This window comes from Triticum dicoccoides, chromosome 4B (assembly GCF_002162155.2).
Source record: "Triticum dicoccoides isolate Atlit2015 ecotype Zavitan chromosome 4B, WEW_v2.0, whole genome shotgun sequence".
NCBI lineage: Eukaryota > Viridiplantae > Streptophyta > Magnoliopsida > Poales > Poaceae > Triticum > Triticum dicoccoides.
Genome location: NC_041387.1, coordinates 357657669 through 357673261, shown reverse-complemented (window position 1 = coordinate 357673261; position 15593 = coordinate 357657669).

Sequence of the window (15593 nt, the reverse complement as noted above, 5' to 3'; positions counted from 1 at the left end):
TCATGGGCTTCTGACAAAATTTTCTGCTTTAGGCCAGCTTGATTAGGCACACAAATCCTTCCCCTGAATCGGAGGGTACCGTACTGATCCTTCGAGAAATCGGATGACTTGATGAGTTTCTGCAGATTGACATCGCCTGGCTGGGCCTTGCGGATTTCTTCCTCAAGAGTAGGGGTGACCGTCAGAATATTGGCAATACCAGCCTCAACAATGACCAGGTTGAGCTGAGCAATTTCTTCTTTGAGTTCGAAAGGCAGAGATTCCAGCATGACGTTTAAACTGATGGGCTTTCGACTGAGTGCATCGGCAACCACATTGGCCTTACCCAGATAGTAATTTATTCCAAGATCATAATCCTTGACCAACTCCAGCCATCTTCTCTGGCGGAGGTTTAAATCCGGCTGAGTAAATACGTATTTGAGACTTTTGTGGTCGGTAAAAATTTGGCACCTTTTTCCAATGAGGTAGTATCTCCAAATTTTTAAAGCATGAACCACCGCGGCCAATTCCAAATCATGAGTGGGATAATTTCCTTCATGGGGTCGTAGCTGCCGTGAGGCGTAAGCTACTGCCTTGCCATCTTGCATAAGCACGCACCCAAGTCCTTGCCGGGAAGCGTCGCAATATACGTCAAAGCTGCGGTAGATATCTGGAAGTGTTAATACCGGCGCAGTTGTTAGGTGCTTCTTTAACTCGGTAAAACTTTTCTCATAGTCTGATGTCCATTCAAACTTCTTATCCTTTTTAAGCAACTCCGTTATGGGCTTAGCAATCTTGGAGAACCCTTCAATGAAACAACTGTAGTATCCGGCTAATCCAAGAAAACTCCGGATCTGAGACAAAGTGGCGGGTGGCATCCAGTCGAGCACGTCTTTTACCTTGCTTGGGTCCACGGCTATTCCTTCAGAGGATAGTACATGCCCGAGGAATCCAACTTGCTTGAGCCAAAACTCGCATTTACTGAACTTGGCGTTAAACTGGTGATCACGGAGTCGTTGTAGCACTGCGCGGAGGTGTCCTTTATGCTCTTCTTCACTTCTTGAGTAAATAAGTATATCATCGATGAAGACGACCATGAAGTTATCAAGGAAATCCATGAACACTTTGTTCACCATGTGCATGAAGAAGGCGGGGGCATTGGTGAGACCGAAGGACATGACGGTATACTCATAAAGACCGTAGTGAGTGGTGAACGCGGTCTTGGGAATATCCTCCTTTTTAATTTTGAGCTGGTAATGTCCAGTCCGCAAATCAATCTTTGAGAATACCTTGGCTCCACTGAGCTGATCAAACAAATCATCAATTCTGGGCAGATGGTATTTGTTTTTGCTCGTGACATCATTCAACTATCGGTAGTCCACACACATATGAAGGCTGACATCTTTCTTGTCCACAAAAATAGCGGGTGATCCCCATGGTGAGGAACTTGGGTGGATATATCCTTTTTGGAGCATTTCATCAAGCTGTTTCTTTAGCTCCACCAATTCGGATGACGACATTCGATAATATTTCTTGTGTATTGGTGTGGTTCTGGGCACAAGTTCTATTGCAAATTCAAGCTCTCGGTCAGGTGGCATGCCTGGCAGTTCTTCTGGGAATACATCGGGAAACTCACTGACCACTGGAATTAATTCCATTTTACTATTGCTGTAAAAACCATTTCCTTGGAGGGTATGCTTCTACGAGCAATAAACTTGGTAGCTTGTCCATCTTGTCCGGTCAAGTTGACTTCTCGGGTCGCACAATTTATGCATACTTGGTACTGAGTCAGCCAATTCATACCCAAGATGACATCCAATTTATCAAACTCAATCAGTATCAAAGACGTCAGGAAATGGATTTCGTTGATACTGACTTCCAGATTGCGGCAGACAAGATTGCTTTGAATAATAGATCCCAGGGTTTGTACCAGCATGTTCTTGCCCAAAAGCGAACAAGGAAATTTGTTTTGGGTGACAAAACTCCGAGAAATAAAAGAGTGGGAAGCCCCAGAGTCAAATAAAATTATTGCAGGTATGTTATTAACAGGAAACATACCAATGACGACTTCAGGGTTTTCTTGGGCTTCGTCGGCTGAAATATGATGAACGTATCCCGTGACGTCGTGCTGACTTGGACCGGCTTCCAAATAATGGATTTGAGGCTTGAACGTAGCATTGGTCTGGGTGTTCTTGGGACACTGTTTGGCATAATGTCTGGTTTGTCTGCAACTATAACAGGAATTTTTGCGCAGACGATTCTCCATAACTGGGTTGAGCACATCATTCTTCACTTGGGTGGTGGTCTTGTTAACATTTTGTTGCCAACTGGGCTGGTATGCCATTGGAGTTGGCTGCCAGGTACGAACCTTCTGCACTGGTTGCATTTCCTTCTTGGGCTCAAACTTGCGTTTGTGATCGTTATGGGCAGACTTATTATCTGACACGAGCTTGTGTTCCCTTTCAGCAATGAAAGCCTTGTTCACCAGGGTTTGAAAATCTGGGAAATCGAACACACTGAGAGAACAGCGAAGTTGCGGGTTTAATGCACCAAGAAAGCGGTCCATCTTACTTTCTTCGGTGGCCATGTCATATTGAGAGTAATGTGACAGGTGATTGAATTTTTGTAAATATTCTCCCACTGACTGACTTCCTTGAAGGAGCACGAGAAATTCACGCTGCTTAGTCTTCATAATTCCCATAGGGATGTGATATTTTCGGAATTGCTCCTTGAATCTTGACCAGGTAATTGCTTCATTCTCAGTCCCCATGGCTTTCTCACTTTCCCACCATATGGCAGCAGCACCTTCCAGATAATGTGTTGCAAAAGGGAACTTTATCCTCTTCATCAGTTCGAGCAACCTCAAGTTTCTTTTCCATAGTTCTTAACCAATCATATGCATCCAAGTGACCAACGGCCTGACTGAAACTGGGACGCTTAGTCCTTTGAAAATCCGATAGTTTGGAGTGAGAAGCAGGATGATTTCCATTCTGTCCAACCATGCCTTGAATACTTCTGGATATTTCCATTAGATCATTGTTTCGTCGTTCCTCGAACATACGCATAATTTGCTCGGTGGAGGGCGAATTTCGCGGTGGAGGCGGTGGTGGAACATACGTCTCGGGTGATTGTCCTGCCTGTCGTGCGGAACGCCGAACAGGAGAACCCTCGCGAACGTTGCTACTGCAGCCTCCCCGCGTCATCCTAATATGATTTTTCCCAAGTCAACGCAACTGAGATGAGAAGCATTCAACAAAAACTGGGGAGAAGCCAGCAACAAAAACCAAGTGAAACCGAAAAGACAAAGAAAAAGGGGCGAATAAAATAAAGTCCAACATAATTATACATAGACTCATACATGAAAGATAACAACATGCCAGGTCCAACTACCCTCATACATGAAACTAAACATAATGACTAATACGATTACAACCATACTCCATCCCGACAACTGAGAATACCCGAAAGCTCTACTGCTCGGCTGGCGCTGCGGGGTCCTCTCCTGATGCGGACTCGAACCCAGAACTAACGGGGTTAATGGAGACCTTCGGGTTAAAAGTGACATGACGACGCTGCCTCGAGGGCTCTCCCTCAGGGGCAGGTGGAGGGCGGATCATCGGGGTTGCAGGAGGGGCAAGGAGTGAAACCCACTCTACAGGAGCACTAAGGGGACTCGCTGTCGCGGTGCTGGAGAAACAGGGGATCTAGAACTGGCAGGAACGTCGGGAATAAACCCACAGATGGAGAAGCAGTGGCTGAGCGAGCAGAGACTAAAGTGGAGGCTAAAGCAGTAAGGGCACGACTCAGCTCACGAGCCAACTCATAGATCAGAAGATAGCTAGGAGTGATGTAGCGAGAAAGGTGGCTAGCGACACTATCAGACTCCGGATCAATGACAGGGAAACGGACACTACCATTATCATGGAGAGAAGGGTAGTAATGGAAACCTGGATGATTCTGCATCCGGACCTCGTTGTAGCGGAGCTCAACAAGTACCTCGAATGCAGCAAACTGGACAGCCTGAGAAGCGGAAGAAGCATAGCTGCTACGAGAGGTACGAGTGTAAGAACTGGAATCAGAACTGGTGCGCAGAGTAACCACGGTGTGATACTCATACACTGAGTCAGCTAGGCGCTCCCGGTACACACGATAGACTGGATCGTCTCCGTGAGGGTACAACCGACGCCACATGTTGCGAACGAGATGCGGCGACGTGTACGACATCAGCCGCAACTGGCATGGATACAATACCGGAGCCATCTACACTCACAACCATTAGCAGGTGAGCATAAAAAAATATAATCAGTGCATACAATGCAATAACCAACTACAGTTATTACCGACACTCAACTACAACTCGTATCTAGCATCCAGTTAACTCGACTTAGTCTAGCGTGGCCTACAGTCAGTGCGGCTCTGATACCAAGCATTGTAGCACCGCAGCTGAGAGCGACCGGTTTACCCTGCATTGCCAGCCCAGAGACCTTGTCTTCTGGCAACACACAACAACATGGTACAGAAAACAACCGCTTTATTCATGCTAGTGGAACATAGTTCATATTACAACAGTTAGTGAGGCCAAGCGGCACACACGGTGCGGTTGAATAATATGTACATTATTTAGTGAACATAAAGGGGCCTCGATCATGAAAACTACTCGGCAGCAGAACAACATCGTAGCGGGACTCCATAGCACAAGGACACCGATGTGGACACGGTCTAGACTCAGACAACACTCCTTTCCAACGGAACTTTCCTGAAATCTGGCATGACACGCCAGGTCAGTACATTGAATGTACTTGCAAGGTCACAATAAGCATAAACAATGCAACTATATGACCAACATGCTGTGACTATGCTCAACAGGTACTTATTCTCCCGACTTGCTTACCAGATGTGACCAATAATCATATTATTACCAAAACATACTCGTGATCATTACAGCGATCACAACCCAACCATTTCATGGCCCGTGATCCTTACGGCGATCACAACCCGACCAACTCGTGGCCCGTGATCCTTACGGTGATCACAACCCGACAACTCATGTCCAACTCAACACGATGACCTCAATGTCATCCTTAGTGCAATTTAGTGTGCATATTTATTAAGTGTTGACCCATGGTGTACCTTACTTTCGAGTGTGTTTGTATCCGTGGACTCGGCTATCGATAGATTAAAAACACTCTGCAGAGGTTAGTACACTATACCCACACTACGGAACCCATGGCCTCACTCTCCCATTCGGGTGGACCAACAGTGTTTAGACGAAACCATTTCACTGTCATGACACTCTCCCGGCCCCTCCGACTCAGACCCCACTGGGCTAGTCCTGGGTGGCCCCGTGTCTACCTCCAGACACCTCGACCACCATCGTGGCCACGATCCACACTGGGATCCGGTACCAAACTTAACTTAACAACGGGCTCACAAGGTTATGCTTGCCTACTGGGCCAGGGTACAACATGCCCATAACCTTCCCTAAATTGAGGTACCAACCAGAGGCACGATAATGAAACGCATTAAGGCCGTCCCATACCGGCAAATGTGGTTGCACTGGGAAAGACTGGTTTCAGCGGCACCTCGACCCAGTCAACAACATGTTCAAGTTGAATTATTAATCAGGTTCAACTTAATGTGAAAAGAAAATAACCGGTGTCATATGCCATACCATGCATCACTTAACATATGCGTCACATAACCGTGCAAAGACTGCACCAGCCACGCTCCCACGGAGCCAACATAAACTCATGCTACTATACTGGTTAAAACCTTTCTTGACTTATACCAGAACTATTTCTAGCATTATAATCATTATACCTTATGCAAAAATAATATTCAAATTACTCATCACACTTTATGACCATATTATTTATCTATCACTTGCAACTAAGTTCTCATTATCTAACCAACAATATTTACTTCAAACATACTGAAGTTCAAGCATATTAACATAACAAGCATATAATAGAATATATTTATTATATAACTAATTTAAATGCATAAATATTCATAAGTTCAAGTATGAAAATCATAAATATTGAAGTGGCACCATGAAAATGTTACTGTGGCTTGCCTTAGTATTGATGAGGTTCACAAGGCTCTTGGTGATCCTCAGGACAAGCTGGTTCCTATGAAAATATTCAAAAACCACAAATGAAAATATCAAGAAACCTTCTGAAAATTGCCAGAAAATCTAAACAGGAAGGAAAAATCCCATCTTTTGGGTGCTATTAGATTTTTGGACACAGAACACGATGCAAAAAGAATCAATGCATTTGGACTTGTAGAATAAAAGTTATGGCCATTTGAATGCTACTGGAATTTAAATGAATTTGAAAAAGAAAAATAGAGGGGGGTGACATCGAAGGCGTATTCTCCCAGGGCGCCACCACTCATACTGCTTCGCGCGCGTAGTGAGTGGCTGACTAGCGGGCCCTGCTAGTCAGGCCGGAGGGAGGGGAGAAGGAAACAGAGAGGCGTGGCACTTCGCCGGAGCTTACGCCGGTGTTGAGGCTTCTTGGAGGAAAACTAGAGGAAGGGATCGACGAAGAAGACGATTGCACACCTGCCCGTACCCATAGCGTGGCTGACGGTGACCTGATGGCATCGGATTCTTCCTCGCAAGCGGAGGCAGAACACGGTGGTCACCGGAGATGAGGAAGACAATGGCTAGGGTCGGCTCCAGGGGCTCTAGCTAGGCGCGTTGGCTTCACAGAGGAGAGGCGGAGGCCCTAGCGGTGTCGCCTTGGCTTGGGAGTGGCCAGAGCTGCGGGAACGATCTAGAGGGGATCGCCGGCGAGCTCGGCTCTGGAACGGTAGCCCGCGGCCTGCCCGGCCAGGCTGCGGCTTCCTACTAGTTTGTGGGGTGTGAGAGAGTCCGGGATGGTGCTCGAAGAGGCTGGGGGTGGCTCCTTATATAGGCAAGCGGCGAGGAGGTTTTGGGCTCCGCTGGTGGACACCTGTCCACGGCGCTCGGTGACGAGCGGCGTCAGAGAGAGAGGGGGACGATGACGGGGGTCACGCGGGAGATGTGCACGGACGCGGACGAGCACAGGAACGAGGAGGAAAGGGACGAACTCAGTGTGCAGGCACTGTGCCGTTGGCCGGACCGTGCCCATGCTCGCTGCGGCGAGCTCCGGCGTCGGCGAGCGGCAGGGTGGAGTAAAGGGGGTGGAGACGAGGATGGTGGTGAGGGGGACACGCTCTGGCTGGCCGAGGAGTGAGCGCGCGCGCCACAGATGCGCTGGCAACATGCAGAGAGCGCTTTTGGCATGCCAGCACGCTCAGACGAACGCGGTCAGCAGATGGACCGTGACATCAGGCCACATATGCACTAACCATGATGTCTGGCGTGTAGTCCTTAGTAAACTTAGGTGTTACCATGGCTCGGTTTGGTTCCAGGTGCAGTAGAAGTAAAATGGTGAGGTGGTTATTTACTGGACAAAAACTTGGAGGAGTTACTGTAGTAAAAAGGTAGTTGTTGTAGAAACTATCATTTTAGCCCAGAAGTGAAAATATTTTCTGTACCCAAAATACTCCAAAGAGTGGTGAAATATCTTTGCTCAAAAATGTTCCTTAGGGTCCAAAGAATATTTGGGATTTTACTCAGGATTTTTGGGGCAACATAAATGAGGGTTGCTTTGGAGGTCAAAGAGTTTAGCTAGGGTTTTAGGGGCAAAATGAATATTTTTCATTTAAGAAAAATATTCCAAGCAATGTTGTTGGGTTGGCCAGGGGTGAAATGATGGATTAGAGGAGGAGAGGGGGCACTTGGGTGACAATCAAGGGATACCCAAGTGGTGAAGTCCAAATGGAATGATTCAAAACAGCAAATCCAAAACCAACTCAGCTGAAAGTCAAGCAAATAAAAGAGGGCAAAAACCAGGCTGTAACAATGGTGCATCACCTCACGGATGCGTGCAGCGGTCACTGCTGGCCCTTGGCGGAGAACATCAAGTACGTGACGTGCTACCCGTTCACCATGCCGGAGTCGCTGGAGGATCACCGCCGCCTGCTAGTCTCGGAGGAGGACGGCAGCGTCTTCCTCTTGATCATGGGCACCGGCGAGGCCCGCGCAGGCCGCCGCCCCGTCTTTGCAATGTGCTTAAGGGGCGACGCCGCTGACGCTGACACTGACACGAGGCCAATGTACGGGTGCGTGGTCAGTGTTAGTACCCCTCCGGGTCGCGTGGGCGGCGACACTGGCCTCATCGAACGGACTTGGACTCTGGGGAGCTAGTACTATCCCACCAATGTGGACTTGGAAAACCCATGGCATACTTTACTCGTCGACGCGGTGCACGGGGACTCCAAGGAGGTTCACCTAGACATACGCATTATCAAGTTAAATGTTGACCATTAGTCTTCGCTCAATGTAATCCGCTGTCTAAGCATGTGGAGACTTCCATGCAGGATCTTGCTCTATTGAAGTATCGCGCATGAATAAAAGTGTATCCATCTATGGTTTAGTCTAGAATGTTCCATGTATGAATGTTTACTACAGTACTGGTGAAAGACTTACGATGAACCATTTCTTACATCTCCTCTGCCCCCTTGCAAGTCATCCTGATTTAATCCCTCTGTCTAGGTGTATAAGGGCATGGTTAATATTACTTAATAGTATAGCCAATTCTCGACTATAAGATAGTGCCTTGTCATTTGTAGCCAACATGTATAACAATCGATATTCAGAAACTAATTCTTAAAGATCATTTCTTGCAAAGCACAATAATTATTTCTTCACAAGTTTTGGATGCAGGTTGAACAGTTGAATGCTTTTGTTTGCAAAAGATACCTTTTTATCTATTTCACCCGGATGTTTGTGAGCTCTAGAGATGAAATAATATCCGAAGAAACCTATCGATACCCGTTAGACATGAGATGACCCCCACATCCTTTGTCAAAATAAACAACTCCCCATCAATGCATTTCACTCTTCGGTGCAACGCACGGACACCTTACTACTATAGATTAGTACGACCAAAAATTGAACTAACATTATATATAGTACAATAAATGCTGATGCATGTCACCTAAAATGATATCATTCGAAACTATGTTCAAATACGAACCCAACGATATAGTTTTTGTGGACATGCACTAACATTTTGTCAGTTAAATCTTCAGTCAATTCAATGGGGGACTAATAAACCACGAATGATGTAGTACAAGTGTAGAGGGCGGCGCTGCACGGGAGTCTCACCTCTCACCCCGCTCGTGGCGCGGCAGTAAAGCCGTCATATCACAAAACCCAACCACTCCCAGTAATAAGTGGCCTGGTAAAATAAACGGACAAGCAACCATCACATCCCTCCGTCTTTTTTGCATTTCATCGCTCTGCATTTACTTTCTCCGGTTCATCTCGCACACTATCCCTAGCTACTACTCCTAGGGCCAGTTCTTTTGGCGGCTTCCCCGGCTTTTCCCACAAGACTAGTCACAGTGGAGAGTAACAATAAGGCGCCTCACTCATTTATTTGGGGTTCTAAACTACTACTCCGTCCTAGTTTATTCCTCACCATTGTAATTTGTGCTAAATTTTGGCCAAAGGTTTAACTGATAAAATGTTACTCCCTCCGTCTAGGTGTGTAAGTCATCTTACAAAAACCAAATAATCCCAAAACACTTAGGCACGGTGCATTAACTTCTACCTCGTTTCTTGTTTCTTGACATATCAACCAATAAGAGATAAAGAGTGTGCATGCTTTTAATGACTTGAGATATCAAACACGACATGCAGTGGTTAGTTCATTGCATGCAATACTATTAATTAGCAAATAAACATTAATGTTTCTTGTTTTCTCCTCCTCCTTGGTCACGGTGCACAGCCTAAGATGACTTACTCACCTAGACGGATGGAGTAGTGCGTGTGACATGCACTAACATTTCATTAGTTAAATTTATGATCAAAATTTGACACAGATTACAATGGGGACCAATAAACCAGGACGGAGGTAGTAGTTATGGGATTACTAATATAGAAGCCTAAAAGAACTAGCCCCTGGTACTCCTACTAGTAGTAGTACTCAAGTTTGAATTCCAGTTGCACGGCACAACTTGTTAGGCAAAAAATTCGATACTGGGTGTAGGAAGCGGTTTCGAAATTTGCATGCCTTTCCAACCAGTGAGATACTCCGTACAAAGTACGACAGAGAAATAACCACAGAGAAGGAAGCTAAAAGTAAACAATCAAACGAGCATTTTTGCATTTGTTTTGCATTGAATCGTTTCACAAGCTTGACTAGTGTTGTTTTTCTACTTTTACAAAAACCACATCATAATGTTAAAATGTGCATTTTCAGGTACATAAGTAATAGTAGTACTCCCTCCATCTAGGTGTATAAGTCTTCCCTCCTTCTTGGTCACGATGCACAACCAAAGATGACTTGTTGACCTGGACGGAGGGAGTAGCACAGTCTGCAAGCATATATCATGAGAGACGCATAGTGCGATAGTATATAGTAATGTTTGTGCTATATGCACGTACTTGCAAAATGCGTATGAATACACAACGTTTCCAAACCTTCCCTTTTACATACTTAATTAAGGATGCTAAAATTTCCTGAACGTTCGGGATTTATCATTTGCGTCCCAAAGCTAATGAGATCGCCTTACGAAACAAAGATTATACTCCTCCTAAAAGCCACGACGCTCGCAGGAGCACTTGCGGCACGCCACGAGTGCCCTAGTGCGCGGCCATTTCCCAGCGCACCGACACAACGCCTCTTCCTCAGCCTCGCTACTTGTGAGGTGCTGATTGGCGGCTTGCCGGCGAGCGAGCGCGATCTCACCGGTGTGGTGATCCGGCGCCAACAGGTACTCCTCCTCGCTGGAAGCGTGCACCCAGTCCACGTACCACCAAGCATAGATGAGGCGCTTGGGCCCGACTGCACTCAGGGCGTCGGCACGGGCGTCCTCCGCCACCCTCACGGCCCTCGCACGAGCCTTCTACAAAGAGCCAATTGCCTAACTCTCTCGGACGCGACATAGGCCTCCTAGGCAGCTTGTTTCGCGGTGCGCTTCTCTTCCTCGGCCTTCTTCTCTGCCTCTATTTTGGCGCGCTCTGCTGGAGGCAAAGCCTCCCACAAGGCGACATCAATTTCTTTCCAAAGCTCCTCAAGGCTGGAGGGCGCGGCGGGCGGTGCGGCGTTCTCCTCGTAGCAGGGAGCCGACGCGTCCCCCGACGCGCGTGCTGGCGAGATTGGGAATGCCGACGCGTCCACCTCGACGCATCGCGGGGAGGAGCGGAACGCCAACGCGGCATCCTCTACTAGTAGCGGCGAGGAACAGAATGGCGACGCGTCGAGTCGCGGCGAGGAGCGGAACACCGACACGTCCTCCTCGACTAGTGGCGGCGAGGAAAGGAACGACGACGTGTCGCGTAGCGGCGAGGAGCGGAACACCGACGCGTCCTGCTCGACTATTGGCGGCGAGGAACGGAACGGCGATGCATGACCGTCCGCGCAGTGCAGCGAGGGGCTCCTAGGGCTTGGGAGGGGCAATGCCATGGTGGTCGACGTGAGACGTAGGGGGAGGAGATAGCGATGAATGAGATAGCGATGTCGTGGGAGGCCTAGTATTTATAGCAAGCAATGGCACACCTACGTAAGATATGGACTGAGCTGCACTGACTTAACTGCAGGTCCAGTTGCATCACTGACATGTGGGCCAGACCCCTGTTGGGCCCATATGTCAGTGACCCAATGCACCTGCATTTAAGTAATAGCTACGTGGGCATATTTGTTGGAGTAAATTACGGGGGAGCGAATGGGTGGAAATATTGCTGGTCACAACGGATTGGACGAGCGTGGGGGGAGGAGAGTCATGCATGCAGATTTTTTCACACGGGGTGGAGTGGTTGGACCGCCGGAGGGAGAAGGAGAGTTTGGCAGGCATATTGTTTCCACACATGGAGAGGAAAATATTTGGAGACGAACGGGCTTCCTGCAGGTATGGGGAATGATGCATAATAAGTCATCTTGCATGCCGGGCTAGGTATAGTCTCAAGTCATTAAAGACATACACGCCCCACACATGTTCATATTTCAAGGTGCACTAAATTATTGCATGCGATGATTAAGGCTGGCCATAATGGTGGTATCTCAGCTGGTATCATGCACACGGGAATAACGAACATGCTGATGTGGCAAAGAATTAGAGAAGAGAGGGGGGTTAGAGTAACTAGTGTTCATGCATGCATTAGTAAACACATTTGCTTTGTGAAGAACGACAACACTAGTTGAGTACTTTTGCAGACTTCAAAAACTATTCCACCACCTCTACTATCCTGCTAAGAGTAGGTGAAATTTTTGAATCGAGCCCTTTAAACTAGAAGGGAGGTAGTGGTACTCTAATAGCTAACCTTGTTGTGATGACAAGATAGGACATGGCACACACCTGGACGGAGGAACTAGTCTGCCTTGTGCATTTAAGTTTTGTCTGAAGTCAATGTACATCTACTTTCACCAGGCTTATAGAAAAATGTGTCAACATTCACAATGTCAAATCAATATTTTTACACTCATTATAAAACGTAGTTCTTATACTCATTATAATCAGTATTGTAGATATTGATACTTTTAGTATAAATTTGGTTGTGGGATTTCATTGATGCCTGTCAAAGCGTGGAGGAAGCGGAGCTTAGGGCTTGCATTACCGATCTCTACATAGGTATTTCTCTTCATAATCCTGTAATTTTAGAGACTGATTGTGCTTTTGTGGTAGCGTCTCTTGCATCGAGGGACTATGACAGGTCTGCTATGCGTGACCTGAAGATGAAAGCGTTGAGCATCTTGAAGTTGATCAACAATCTTCAATTGTCAAAGATTAGCCGTTCGGCCAATAAGGTGGCACACTTAATCGCTAAGTATAGCTTTGATAATAGATTATATGGTATTCTTGTAAATAATGTACCGCCCTATGTGGTGAATATTGTATCGAATGAGTGTACTGGTGTGGATGGTTAATTAATATAAGGTGGTGTTCAAAAAAAGTATAAATTTGGTCAAACACTTTGCAAATGGTTGACGGGAGTAAAAAGGACCAGAGGGAGTATCATGCATGCGGAGTAGGCAAAAAAATTGCTTGTCTAAAAAAAGGCAAAAAAAATTGCTCATTTATAGCCGGTCGAAGTCTCAAAGGGCGCGACCGCGCGAGGGAGGCGATGGTCGTGGGAGGCGCGATGGTTGACGGAATTAAGTGAAGTTACATCCACGCACTGGCATGGCGTGTGAACAGGCAGAAGCTATACCGTCAGGCCTACGATATGGGTCTAGTAGATATGACATCTAGTGGGTCCCGCATAGTTCTTGAGAACTCTTTGGGGGCTTGCAGCCGTTTATCCACCGGGCAAGCCAACAACCCCACGCCGTCCGCACGACCTACTCGTCCCCATCTTCTACCTTACAACAGTTCGCTCCCTGTTGTCCTGTCCTTTCACATTAGTTCGCTCCCAGTTTCTTTTGCGGGGTACAACAGTTCAACTTCTCCTAACCCTCCTCCAAAATCCATGGCCTCCCAAATCTCCATGATAGCCGCTGCGTACCAGGTTAGAGCCATCACCGGCGATCAGTTCATCTTCATCTACACACGTGGATCTGCGATGGTGAAAGCATGGCTTGCTTGCTTCCTACGCATGTTCAACAGTTCAATGGATGAGTGGGTCGATGGGCTAGATGTTGAGTACACCACAGTCCTGGGACGAGAGAAGGATCTAAAGGACAAAGAGAGGAAGAAGCCCGCCATGATCCAGGTTTGCGTACAAAACGTTTCCTTGGTCTACCACATATGCCATGTCAACATTGAGTGACAGGATTTTAAGAACTTCCTCAAGGACAAAAGAGTGAAATTCATTACTGTAGGCTTTAAGAACGAGTGGGATGTCCTGTGTCGGATAGGTCTCATTGTAGGCCAGCCCTTCGATCTCTAGAAGGCAAGCCTGGTGTCCTCCTCTCAACCTTCAATGCTGACCCTGGCAGCAGCCATGATTGATCCTTCGTACGTTAAACTGAAGAAACCTCATCACGAGTTTTATCATGCGTGGGAGTCGAAGACATTAGATGAAGATCACATCCTGTACGCAGCAATGGATGCCTACCTTTGTTTAAATATCTACAAGGGTTGGATGAAGAAGTAGAGCCCAGTGTCCGGTTCAAGCAAAGAAGCATCAGCGAAGAGGAAGAGGAAGAGGGACGAGGACGAAGTCGAGGACGTGGACTCGGACTCCGAGTAGGTGGCAGTGTCATCGCTCATGCTGGTTCTACTGCAGTGTCAAGCGGACTAGTTGCTTAGTTTATTTTCAAGGGTGTGTTGTGCTGAGGCCCTAGCAGAACTATGTTTATGTTCTTTCTCGTTATTTAAACTCTTTAGTACGTACAGTAGTACTAGTAGTATGTCTTACTACTGTTCTTCTTGCAGTTGGTACTACTACTTGTATCTTTGTGTTCCTACTATACTTAATACGTTTGTACTAGTAGTATAATTTGGGTCAGTGGATTTGTGAAAGAAGTTCGACAGAGCGAAGGAAGAAGACGGCATAAGAGGTGGAAGAAGCCCTTCTAGCCATCCATGTTGCATCAAACGGCTCACATGAGTCGACTGACCCAAATTGCTCCTTCAGATTGCAGGATCCACGTGGCATTCAAGGTCTCGAAGGTAGATTCCGCATCCGCACCCGGTTTGCAGGCTCGACGCGCGTGCGACCGGCTTCCACTAAGATAGCCACCATGTGCGCCTCCTCCGCGTGGGCAGAGACGACAATGACACGCTAGTTCCTCCTCGTCGGCATGCTGGAGCACGCGCTCCTCCTCCTCTTCGTATGCTGCGTGCATAGATGCGGCTCCACCAGCTGCTTGCGTGCTTGGTAGCGCGACGGCATTGCGAGGAGGGACTGCAGACAACATGAGCGGGCGAGCCTTCGGCTTCATGGCACAGGGATGGCGGCAACACGGCGGTGATGGGCGAGAAATTGTGAGCCGGAGTAGGCGGGCGTCGGCATGCACAACGGCAGCGGCGGCATATTGATGAGTGCGCGTGTGGAAGCTTACTTTAGATTTATATATAAGGTTGGTCAAACTTAAAAGAAAACTGTACTACTACACGTAAACATTAGACTTAGGCAGCGCTTTTATTAGTTAGTACCACAACCACAATACGGAATCCCGTGCAAGCGCGTGAACCGCGGCCGCGCGGTCGATCGAACGGTGCATCACCGTGTCGCGCTCGAAGGACATCCATCGAACCTTTTTGTGTGTGTGAAAACAATCCTCGAATATTACTATACTTTTTTTTCCTATGAAAGTTCTTGACGCTGCAATATTTCAATATATTTGAATTTAGCTCCAGTTCCTGTTTATTTGGATTTGGACGTTTTAGGTGCGCCCTAGTTTTTTTAATACTGATTTTCTGTGTGTGACTGAAAGAGAACGTGTGTATGTGTCCATATATGTGTTGTGGCGGAAGGGCAATGTGGAGACGGTGTGCGTGTGATACAGACATAGAGAGGTGTGAATGTGCAAATGATCATGCATGAGTGAGACATAGACAGATGCCGATACGTTGTTTATACATGAGAGAACGGTCTTCTAGTTTACTTGTGTGTGTGTGTGTGAGAG